Source organism: Monodon monoceros, unplaced genomic scaffold, assembly GCF_005190385.1.
Source record: "Monodon monoceros isolate NGI ecotype Baffin Bay Population unplaced genomic scaffold, NGI_Narwhal_1 Super_Scaffold_20, whole genome shotgun sequence".
NCBI lineage: Eukaryota > Metazoa > Chordata > Mammalia > Artiodactyla > Monodontidae > Monodon > Monodon monoceros.
Window position 1 is genome coordinate 111,944,621 of NW_021703777.1, and position 12,433 is coordinate 111,957,053.

The following is a 12,433-nucleotide window of genomic DNA, read 5'->3' on the forward strand; positions in this document are numbered from 1 at the left end:
ATTCATCTTCATAGTACAGTACTTAATAGCCCTATCATAGTCTTCATTTGTCTACTGCCTGTCTTCTCCCACCAGAATACAAGCCTCCTGAGAGCTGTTTTGTTCACCCTAGTATCTTGAATGGTGTCTGACACACATTAAAAATAAGAGATAATATTTATTATCACTATGAACATTATTGAACAAAAATGAAAAGGTATGTTTTCTGTTTAATGTGAATATATGTGTAGATGGAGAAGGAGAATAACCTAAGTACTAAATTGAATTCAACTTCGTTTGACCAATTTTGATCATTTTTGGGGGGTTATTCAAAAAGCACCCTATTCCAAGGAAAGTAGCTTTACAAACAGATATCAGGAGCCATCATACTTGAATTAATAAGTGTAATTTTTAAATGACTGCCTGTGTTTGATTTTACATATTACAGTATGTGAAATCTCAAGTGGATTGACATAACTATTAGTGAAAGATTGGCTGGGAAGCAAATGAAATTTAATTCTGATTCTCATTATCCATGTGCACTTTAGAGTAATGAATAGAATTAGGACTTTTATATGCATTTACAGGAGCATATGTTTCTCTGCATCTCTTTCCTTTCTTGTATTAATCTTTAGTGTCGCTATATTTATTTCTGAGGTTTAAATTATTTTTATGTAGGTGTGAAAGACTATTCAGTACATCAAGAAGAACTCTTTTGAGATGTCTGATAAAATATGACAAATTCTGTGGATCAGCAGGCTACAATTGAATTTGTGATTCAGGAATGGAGTCAAGCCAAAGCATCTTAATGTGCTTTGGCTTGACTCTCTTTTTTTTCTATTCGTATGGCAGTCGGCCTTTATTTAGGCTGCATATGAATGTTACTATGTTTAAACTATTAAATATAAAAATGATTTATGGGGGTTTAAAACACCAGTATAAGGATTATCTACATTTATTATTATTTTATTTTTGCCACCAAGCTGCATTTGCTGCATGAAAAAAATTTTGCTGACAATGAAAGGGAACTCTATGGAAAGGGAGCAAAGGGTTCTTCTTAAAGAATTTAGTCAATTAAATAGAAATTCATAGGTAGGAGGACAGTCAATATTTTAAAGATGACATCTTTACTTCTCTGACATGAATTTCACGTCCTATCATACTTTCCCTTTATGGTTTAGTGTTCTTTAACCCCCTTTTCTGTGCATTTTCTTCTACCCACTTCCATGTTCAGACCTGGCCATTATACAAACAATAGCTGCCATACAATATGAGGGGTGTGCTCCCCAACTTTGCAAGAGAGCATTTAAGCTGAGGTGGCAAATATAAAGAGAGAAAAGAAAGGAGGGATTGAGGAAGGGAAAGAAGGAAAGAAGGGATGGAAAGAGGAAGGGAGTAAGGAAGGAAGGGAAAGAGGTAAGGAAAGAGAGAAAAGGAAGAAAGGTGGGAGGGAGGAAAGAATGAGGAGAAAGAAGAAAGGAGGAAAAGGGAAGGGAAGAGAGAGGAAGACAAAAAGAAAGAAGGAAAAGGAGGAACAGAAAGAAAGGAAGAAAAAAGTGAGTGTAAAGAGATTAAGGAAGCATTTCCACATTTACCTTTTGCTTGAACATACTGAAATTGCCCAGCTTTCAACTTCCATAAGGTTATGGTGGAAGACAGATTCCATTAAAGACTTTTAATGAGGAGGTTAAATATTTGAAATAAAGCAAACTCAAGTTCATCTGATGGTGGAGGGTCCAAAATGGGGGAAACCTTTTAATCTGGGGAAAAAGAATGCTTTGTGTTATGTGTGTGCATGTGTGTGTTAGCTTGGTAAAAGTTCCTTCTTATCAAACCCTTCAAATATTTAAAACACTAATTTCTAAGAAGTGTAAAAATTGAATTTGGCAAAGAAGTTTCTTTCTAGAACTAGAGTCATCAGCTTTGTTTTCTCAGATACCCTGAGTACATCACCAAATTAAGTTCTCAAGCATTCAGTCTTTTTTAACCCTTCAATTTTTTCATGTTTCCTTAATTCCAATTAATCATGATTATCATTTAGAATTCATAAAGTATCAAGTATATCTCTTGAAGAAATATTTTTAAGGTAGCCTATATATGAGAATTTCCTCAATGAGTCACTTGAGAGCAAATATTTAGTTTGTCATATACAGGCTATTTTGTTATAATCTATGTCATGGCCTGAATTATATGGATCTTTATGAATATAGACAAATTATAAGAAGACAAAAGAAATAAATATATCAATTTATATCCACAAACATTTTCACCAGTAGGAATGGAGAATAAGTTATCTTCACATTTAAAAAAAATGTATTTGTCTTGAAATGCTGAAAGCCATTGATATGTTCGGATTTTTAAGACTGTTTTGGATTTGGGGAAAATCTGTTATCAATTCAATATTATTCTAAAAGATATTTTAGATTTGTCAACTCTAGAATGTGATAGCATTCCTAAGAAAACTGAGATAAAGAACACTTGGAAATAAGACTGTGTTTATAAAAGTTCTACATTGCAGTTGACATCTCTAACTTCTGAAGCTTGCTGAAAATAACTAAAAAAAGAGGGCATTTGACACTCTAACAGTATAGCTGAAAGTTTCCTCAAGTGTTAAAGAAAAGGTTGACTAAATGTTATTCCCTGATGGCTGAAGACAGCAGCATTATGTCTACCACCTGACCCATTTCTCTCACTTCATAAACTTAAAATAAATCAACAGACAATATGGTTTCCCTTTTTCCTAGTGATTTGGAATAAATATGGATGAGAGTTAACTTTCCCTTTTGTTGTCTAGCTTCACAAGATATACACCACCACAGTTTCAGTAAGTCTACTTCTACAGTAAATTTTACTAGGCCAGTTACTTTCAGAAAACCTTCACACTTCTTTTGGGCATGTATTTATATGTGGTATTTCTTTTCTTTTCTTATCTTTTTTTTTTTTTTGCGGTACGCGGGCTTCTCACTGTTGTGACCTCTCCTGTTGTGGAGCATAGGCTCCGGACGCGCTGGCTCAGCGGCCATGGCTCACGGGCCCAGCCGCTCTTCGGCATGTGGGATCTTCCCGGACCGGGGCACGAACCCGTGTCCCCTGCAGAGGCAGGCGGACTCTCAACCACTGCGCCACCAGGGAAGCCCCAATATATGTGGTATTTCTGACCACTCTGCCATCTCCAAGATAAAGGTTAGGCAGTGCATCTCATCTTTATTTCTCTTTCTGCTCCTGAACATCAACTATATTTTATAGGACTTTCAGCTAGGCTATTCGCATTTTTCATTAGGGCAATCTTTAATAAAGAAGACAAGTTCGCTATTTTAAAATTTTACTCTCCTCAGAAAATATATTTGCTCTTTAAATATCCCACAGTTTGTACTAGAGAAAAAAGTAACACTTTAGGTTAGACTTTAAGCATAATGCATTATCAATGAATTTCAGCCCAGAAAGAATTAGCCTTCTGGGTGCACAGCTTCTCTGCCATGGCTTCCAGCCAGGGCTGATATTCTAGCTTTATTTTATAACTTTTTCCAGCTGCTTTCCAAATCTGGGGAGACAGCAGCACCAGCTAGAAACTTCTAGTTTGAACAAAGCATGCTAAACGTTTCTCTGTTCTTCTCCCTGAGTCATTGCTACTATATGAAGCACAGAAAGTTTGATTTTTGGATTTTATTCTCAGTGGCACCTTTCCCACTCAAACAGAACGTGTTGAGGATCATATAAACATCAGACCTATAGGGTACAAATACTTACTGAGCATTTATTTAACATCTTTAAGAAGTAAGGTTAGCACTTAGATTTGAATTAAGAAACTGCATTTATTTAATTCCAAATTATGATTTTATATATTTATATATAAAATAGTCTCCATTTACTTTCTTTTGGTATTTAAGGAAAATCATTTAAATGAGATGTCTCTTAGATAATAACTTCAGCTGGAGGAAAAAAAATGCAATTTACATACATTGGCAAGTTTATAGAAAGGAAAACAAATATTAGAATCCTTGTGAAATTTTACCTTTTTATTTAAGAATGATGCCTGAGTTTCTAAATTGCATTTATATTTTCCCTCTCAGGGTGAATTTCATGTTATAGTTAATAAGTCATACATATTATAATTTTTTCAAAGGATTTTCTAAGCATCAATCTTAGTGCTGACCAACTGCCATTAAGATGGAGTAAAAAAACGATGATTCTGCTTAATGTTCAATTTCCAAAAATCTCCATCAGCTTATCATGAGACTTCTATCAAATGTAGGTGCTGTGTCATATTGATCATCATAAGATATATATTCACAGGATTCTTATTATAACAATATTAACAATCACAGCAGGTGTTAAATTATGTTAAATTCTCATTTTTGTATGGAGGTAAATGTATGTGTTGAATACATTTTGCTTATTAATCACTCATTTTTTATGAATTCCAGTTGAAGACTTAGACTTTTTAGTCAGTGGACTTTACATTCTCTACATACATTTGCTTCATGAAAAAGCCATGAACAACATAGCACCTACCTGGCATCTGGATATAGCTAGCTGAAATATTTTAATAGAATAAATTAAAATTATTATTTTGATATAAAAAAGACTTTAAAAATCTTTGTGGGGAAAAATTGCCTCCTAGTTTGGGAGATATTCAGCCAATTACAACAACTTTTGTCTTCATCTATTTCCATTTGTATAAAGAAACTCACAGGATTTGAATCATGAAGTTGGTAAGAAAGTGAATAACTAAAATATTGATAATTAAGACAACACATCAATATCTTCGCATGCAATTTACTTTACAACATTTATGATATTGAGTTGATGAAAAATATTCTGATAGACAACACCATGAAATCAAGAAGTAGTGAGCTTGAAAAGACAGAATAAACTATCGAAACTTTCTCAGAGCTATATTAGAACTCACAGTATAACCTATCATATCAAACGAAATATATTATCACTTGAAATACTCTTGATAGTAACTCTGAAAAATACAGTATCTTATTAATGAGGAAAAATTACAAGGAAAATACAGGTTTAAGGTTCCCTTTTTGTTTAACTTTCTCTAATCAGAGATGCTGGAAGAGATTAATGAAAACCATATTTAAATAACATTTTTTAAACATGTTTATTGGAGTATAACACACCATTTACAATGGTGTGTTAGTTTCTGCTTTATAACAAAGTGAATCAGTTATTCATATACATATGTTCCCATATCTCTTCCCTAAATAACATTTCTTATATTTCAACTTATTCTGTGCATTAGGAATTTGGAGGTATTTACAGGTGTAACATAAAGCTGTTTTTATCCTCCTGGGAATCTGCGCTTATGGCATATGGCATATATTGTTTTAAGAATTTGTTTTTCTTTCCTAATAGGTCCTAGTAGGAAAGCATCTATTTCTTTAAAAGCAATTTAAAATGTCTGTGACAGCTGCTTCTCTAAAGCAGACCATTAGGACAGAACGTGGCTTTAAATCTCAGGTCCCAAAGAGAGGAGTTCCCATCTTGAGTAACCTGAATGCCATGTTATCAGTAACACTTCTCAGGGAAACATTTATAACCCCACTGTTCGGCTTGAGTTTGGAATAATGGCATTTTAATATGAAAAGGCTAAAATTGTTATCAAGTGAGATCTTTATTATGCAAATGTTCTGGCAACAGTTTACAATATTTCAAGTTGTATCTTTTTTTAGGCAGGACTGTATTTTCCATTTAGTGTGCAAATATAACTTCCACAAAGAGTAATGACAGGTAAGCACACATATGCTGGAAAGGGAAACTGCGTTTGGTTTAAAACTATAATCTGCTTCTACATAAATCTTTCACAAATAAAACTTTATTGTGTTCAACTTATTTACATAGCTAAGCAACATATATTCATTTAATGCACACACCTCAGTTTCAGCAAATTAAGCAATAACTTACCTAGAGAAGCATTTCAATTTTTTTTTTTCTTTTTCTAACTTGTATTTATCCGAGTTAGAAAATGAGATATCCAGTATGCAGATTCATTTGGCTCCAGGTTAATTAGAAGGAGCTTTCAGTTCATACAATCTGCCTTAATATTCCGAGAGCACTCTTTAGCTCCAGTCCTAGTATCTGGACTCTTCCAGCAGAGCCTGTTTTTATTTATACGCACATTGTCCTTTTCAAAACAAGCAGCCAGCTGGAATGATTCAAACCTCTGTTCAGCACACCGTTAAAATGCAGCTTCCTTCTTGAACATGAGACTTACACCAGGGAGCGGACCGAGTACAGCAGAAAGGCTACGAGAACTATTTAATCACCAGAATACCAGCTGCTCCGGCTCTGCTCTTGCTACTGCTGCTGTGCTTCTCGTTTAGCTGGAGTTGGTCTTTCCCTCCCCCCTCTTTCTCTCACATCTCCAGAACTATAAAGGCAGCTCTGCCGGATTATGATTGGCAGAAACGGCCAATTCCTTCGGCTAATCATCCTCAAGACTTTCAAGGACCTGGAGCTGTTGTGATGTCATCCAGTCAGTGGGATGTTACACATGAATACATTCCCACAGAAGCTAATTCAGCGATCAGCTGCATTCTTCTCACACCACGGTGATTGATTAGATGTTCCTTGCGGATTTGCATAATCTTTCATTGTACAGTTGGACTGATTCCTATGAAATTTGAGAGTAAAATTCTACTTTGCAGCTATGACACTGTACCAGAAGATTCTATTGGGTGAAAAAAGAAAAGTTCACAGCAGGGTTTTCTGTGGTAAATGTGTGCTAGTCGAGCAGGAGTTATGAACTCAACAAAAGCCAAGGATGAGCAGGAGGAAACTTGGAGAAATACTAGTGACCTACATATTCCTGAAATTAATAATAATACTTTAGATCATAATAAATGCTAGAAGAAAAACAATGAGTAGGCATATGTGCGTGTGTTAAGGGTATAAATGGTTTCATTGAGGTAAATTACTGGATTATTATGGAAAAGTTCTCTTCTATTCCCAGCATGGACAAAAATTATCTCCATGTCTCACTTTCTACTTGGCAAAATATAGGATAAGGATTACCTGCTCTTTGTTCTCTACTAACTCACATTAACTCATAAAGATATTATACATTGCATATTATAAATTACACTTATTTACTTTTTGTAAAGTTCTTTGAACTTCTTCATTCAAATACATACAAGATAAAAGTAAAGTACTTTCAAGGGTATTTCTTCATTCCAGGCTATCTGATTCCCTGGGCTCATATTGTTTGGGTACCTTCTTTAGTCTCCACCATTTAATTTAATGAAATAAAATGTGTTAATGACAGTTCAGCTCGAAGCCCCTTATAGGCTAGAGAAGAGAGCTGCAAACTTTTCTCAAACCCAAAGTTCTATTCTGGTATGCTTGTGTCTTTGGTGAGAAAGAGCTCTGCTAGAATTGCTGGGGTGGTGTCAGAGACCCTTTCAGTATGCTGCAGGTAGAGGGGGGATTGTCCCTCAAAACACACATTTATTAATGATGTGGTCTTTGGGTGAATAGTTTTAATGCACTCAGTGGTACTAGTGTTATGCTGCACAAAGTTTTGAGGGTCAGCAAGCTGTAAGCATATGCTAAGTAGAGGATAGGAAAAAAATCTGGTAAATTGCAAAGACTACACCAGTTATTTCCTAACCTAACAACACTATCACTAATAGATCATGGATCATGTGTCAGTTATTTTTTCAGGTGCACAGGCTAAAAGTATACTAAAGGAGGGCTTCCCTGGTGGCGCAGTGGTTGAGAGTCCGCCTGCCGACGCAGGGGACACGGGTTCGTGCCCCGGTCCGGGAAGATCCCACATGCCGCTGAGCGGCTGGGCCCGTGAGCCATGGCCGCCGAGCCTGCGCATCCGGAGCCTGTGCTCCGCAACGGGAGGGGCCACAACAGTGAGAGGCACACGTATCGCAGAAAACAAAAAAACAAACCAACAAAAATAAATAAATAAAAGTATACTAAAGGAAAAATTTGTATTTGGAAAATCCTCAAGACTCAAAGAACTATTTACTACCTTTTAAGAATGTTTGCAAAGCAAAGATGCATTTGAAGGTCAAGTCAAGAATTTCCACAGTGACTCACATCAAAATACAAAATGGATAAATAAATTGCAGCTAAGTAGTTCAATACTATCTTAATAAAATAATAATTATTAGAACAACATCAAGCCAAACACTACTTGCTGAGAAACAAAATAAAATAAATAAAAAAGCTGATTGAAGATTTTTCCATTTTATGGGGTTTCTCATACTAATAATGTCTTTTTATTTATTCAAGTTCAGTCCTCATTTTTGTCTTACGTATACACAAATGAAAATAAACATTTTAAAATTACTCAATTTTTGTATCCTATTGATATATTTCTATTTTACAGCTCAGTAAAGAATGCTACTTTATCAGAGTAATTTCACTTACACAAAGCCATGGTGTTAAAACACGGAGGAGGATTTATATCCTTAGCTCTGGTGATAACCGTAGTTGGTGTGAATTGATTACGAGGAAAAGTTGTTGATATGTTTTTAATCCAGTATTAGTCTATAAACAATGCTGTAGCTAAAGAAACAACATTATTATTTGGAATGAAATGAATAATAGAGTGAAAGCACTTTGACAATGTAAAAGTGTTGTCTACAATATTAATGGAAGATATATTAACACAAAATACATTAAAACATCTGTTAAACACTAACTTTAAAATTAAAAAAATCCAAATTTCTGAGTTCAACTTCCTCGTAGGAAAAGGGAAAGAAAAAAACAAAACAATTTGTTGTGCTTTTCTCATTGTTTATTCAGAATTAAACATAGTCTTGGGGATAGAGGGTTCCATCAGATAAACCATGTATAAATGATGGGAGCCAACCACAAAGTGCTTTCCTTGCTACTCCTGGGGAAAGTTGGAGAAATTCATGGTCTCCATACTAAACAATAAAAATAAAATAATCCCAGAAGCACCTTGAATAGTTTTCTCATAATTTCCTTTATAAATTGTATTTTCCAGTCATTAAAAACAACTTTGTGAACATTTTAACTTTTATCATTTTCTAATCTGTTAGGATGGGGAAATGGAGTAAATGACCTTGAACGTTGTGGAGAAGAAATGTGATATGCAAGAGAAGATAGGAAGAATAACTTTCTCAAAGTGTTTTTTAATCACCCAACCTGTGTTTCACAATTTATAGGGCTTGCATTTAAGTCAGATGTAGCATCTATACAGTTAGCTTGCAATAATACACATTATGCCAAGCATTTGCCCACCTGCTCATAGTTGAATTTTATTATTTTTCTTTTGATGTCCCATGAAGTGCAATATAATTTTTTCTTTATCTATTAAGACATAGGCCCAGGTCCAGACATATACTAAGTCCTCAACGGTTCTTTATTAAATTGAATCGAATATGTTGAACTAATAAATTTTTGGAGCTCCACATATTTTTATTCAATTGCTATCAAAACCTCTTTTTTCAACTGAATTTTCTTGGAAGTTAAAAAAATGTATTATATGCATGGTTTTGAAATTGTAAAATTAAAAAAAATGGAAAATATTCTATAATACACATTTAAAACATATATAAAGCATATAAAGAATACACCAGTGCCTACTTATTCAGTTGAAGAAGCAGAAACCAAACCAAACACATTTAGTAAAGAAAGAAACTCATTGCTTCATTTAGATGTCAATTCATTTTTTACAATGAAAGACAGTAAGTATATATACTAACAGAAATAATAGAAGAGTTCAGAAAAATTCAGCAAATTTAACAATTTCTAAAATTTCCATTATTTTTTTCTCATTAACTTTCTTTTTGTTAATAAATACTAAAGGCAAGTTTTAAATCCATGCATCTAAAATAAATAGAAATTTGCAAAGAAAATGCCAAAGAATTATTTACAAGTATCTCGTAGCTTCTTTTTTTTTTTTTTTTTTGGTACGCGGGCCTCTCACTGTTGCGGCCTCTCCCATTGCGGAGCACAGGCTCTGGACGCGCAGGCCCAGCGGCCATGGCCCATGGGCCCAGCCGCTCGGCGGCATGTGGGATCCTCCTGGAACGGGGCACGAACCCACGTCCCCTGCATCTGCAGGCGGACTCTCAACCACTGCGCCACCAGGGAAGCCCATTGTAGCTTCTGTTTTTTAAAAACCCTTCACATGCATGTACAGGTTATAAATAGAAGATAGTATAGCTTTAAATATACATTTTTAGTTTTCCAAGTTTTATTTCTCTTCCTTAACTCTACTACAAAAATGACAATTTTGAATAACTACAATTAAAATACTAATGGCTGAGTAATATTCCATTGTATATATGTGCCACATCTTCTTTATCCATTCATCTGTTGATGGACACCTAGGTTGCTTCCACATCCTGGCTATTGTAAATAGTGCTGCAATTAACATTGTGGTACATGACTCTTTTTGAATTATGGTTTTCTCAGGGTATATGCCCAGTAGTGGGATTGCTGGGTCATATGGTAGTGCTACTTTTAGTTTTTTAAGGAAATTGAGTTATTTGTAGTGAGGTGGATGGAACTAGAGTCTGTCATACAGAGTGAAGTAAGTCAGGAGATAAACAAATACCGTATGCTAACACATATATATGGAGTCTAAAAAAATAAAAATTGTTCCAATGAACTTAGGGGCAGGACAGGAATAAAGATGCAGATGTAGTGAATGGACTTGAGGACACAGGGAGGGGGAAGGGTAAACTGGATGAAGTGAGAGAGTAGGATTGACATGTACACTACCAAATGTAAAACAGATAGCTAGTGGGTAGCAGGGGAGGTCAGCTCGGTGCTCTGTGACCACCTAGAGGGGTGGGATAGGGAGAGTGGGAGGGAGACGCAAAAGGGAGGGGATATGGGGATATATGTATACATATAGCTGATTCACTTTGTTATAAAGCAGAAACTAACACACCATTGTAAAGCAATTATACTCCAATAAAGATGTTAGAAAAAAATACTAATGTATTTTACAATTTAAACTACTAAATCTTATATATGTAGGATTATATAACATGGTACTACTTTCCGTCCCCTTTCCTTATAATTATTATTTTTTTCAATCATGAGCAACTTTCTAGTTGTCCCAACCAACACAAACAAGCTCTTCTAACTCTTTTTTAAAGGAAAAAGCATGAATAGAAGAAACTGTTATGTTCAAAGTTTATGCCATTGGGGCGAAAAGTCTCTAATTTGGCTGTGGGTGACTAACACAAAAACTTCTTTTTTTAAGGAAAAAACCTTCTGCTAGTAATTAGTCAGATAAGAAATCATGTGACAAAGAAAGAGCATAAAGCCAGCTTAGCTCCACTGGAATCATATACATGGTGAGAAAAATTAGTGCCATGTAGCATTAATTATATAACAGGTATTCCATTCACATACTTAAATGGTATCTTATTACACATCTGGATCTCTGGTTAGCAAGTTATTGAGAGAGGAATAAATGGGAACCACAGGTTGGAAGAAAGAATCTTGCCAGTATCACTGTAGCACATTGTTTTAGCAAGAAACAAATCAGCATGTTAATGCTTCAAATAAATCCTTTGAAGATACAAAGCTTGAAAGGCCAAGTGAGGGAACAAACAGACTAAACAGTCCAATTCCAGTTTGGCTGACAACAGCTTAAAGGAACATGATTTTTAATAAATAGCAGATGTTAGCCAAAGCATTATTGAATCACAAAAATCTTTGTGGTGTATTGAAAGGGTAGCACAGGGGCTTCCCTGGTGGCGCAGTGGTTGAGAGTCCGCCTGCCGATGCAGGGGACACGGGTTCGTGCCCCGGTCCGGGAGGATCCCACATGCCTTGGAGCAGCTGGGCCCGTGGGCCATGGCCGCTGGGCCTGCGCGTCCGGAGCCTGTGCTCCGCAACGGGAGAGGCCACAACAGTGAGAGGCCCGCGTACTGCAAAAAAAAAAAAAAAAAGGGTAGCACATAAGTGAGACCCCTGGTGAGGGAGGGGAACACAGTAGAAATTGAATTTATGATTATTCCATGGTCTGATCCCTGTTATGAGAATTTTCAGTGAATTTCACTTTTTGAGGCTAAATAAAAGTGGTTAGAGTTCCTAAAGTACATTAATTAGGTCACAGCTCCATTGGGAGTCTCTTATCAGAGGAGAATCTTTAAATACTGCAAAGCACTTCAGTATGAATGGGGTATCTACAATAGGGAGTTACTCTTTGTTTACTTCATTTCTCTTTCTTTTCTTTGTAATGTGTTTGCCAAAATTTCATTATGGTTTCGTGGTAATTTCCTTTTGAGTTAGGCCTTGCAAGTCAAGTCATTTTATATCCTCTATAACTTAAAATCCCAAGTGCTCAAAATGAGACACCTTCTTGCAGACCAGAATCCTAACATCATGGTGATAAATTTGTAAGAACTTTCTGTCCTAAAGGATATTTCATTTCATCTGTTAGTAAATTCATTTTATATTAGGTATCCCAATATCATTTGTTTTCTGTCTGTTC

General features: G+C 35.4%; 1 protein-coding gene across 1 annotated transcript in view; it reads right to left on the minus strand.

Moving 5' to 3' along the window:
• The window catches only part of LOC114902827 (bifunctional heparan sulfate N-deacetylase/N-sulfotransferase 4), a 280,430-nt gene extending 274,101 nt beyond the window's left edge, over nt 1-6,329 (minus strand). The window contains exon 1 of the mRNA XM_029235475.1: nt 5,896-6,329. The gene's annotated coding sequence lies outside the window, so the exon portion shown is untranslated. The remainder of the gene's footprint in view (nt 1-5,895) is intronic.
• Nucleotides 6,330-12,433: the final 6,104 nt, after the last annotated feature.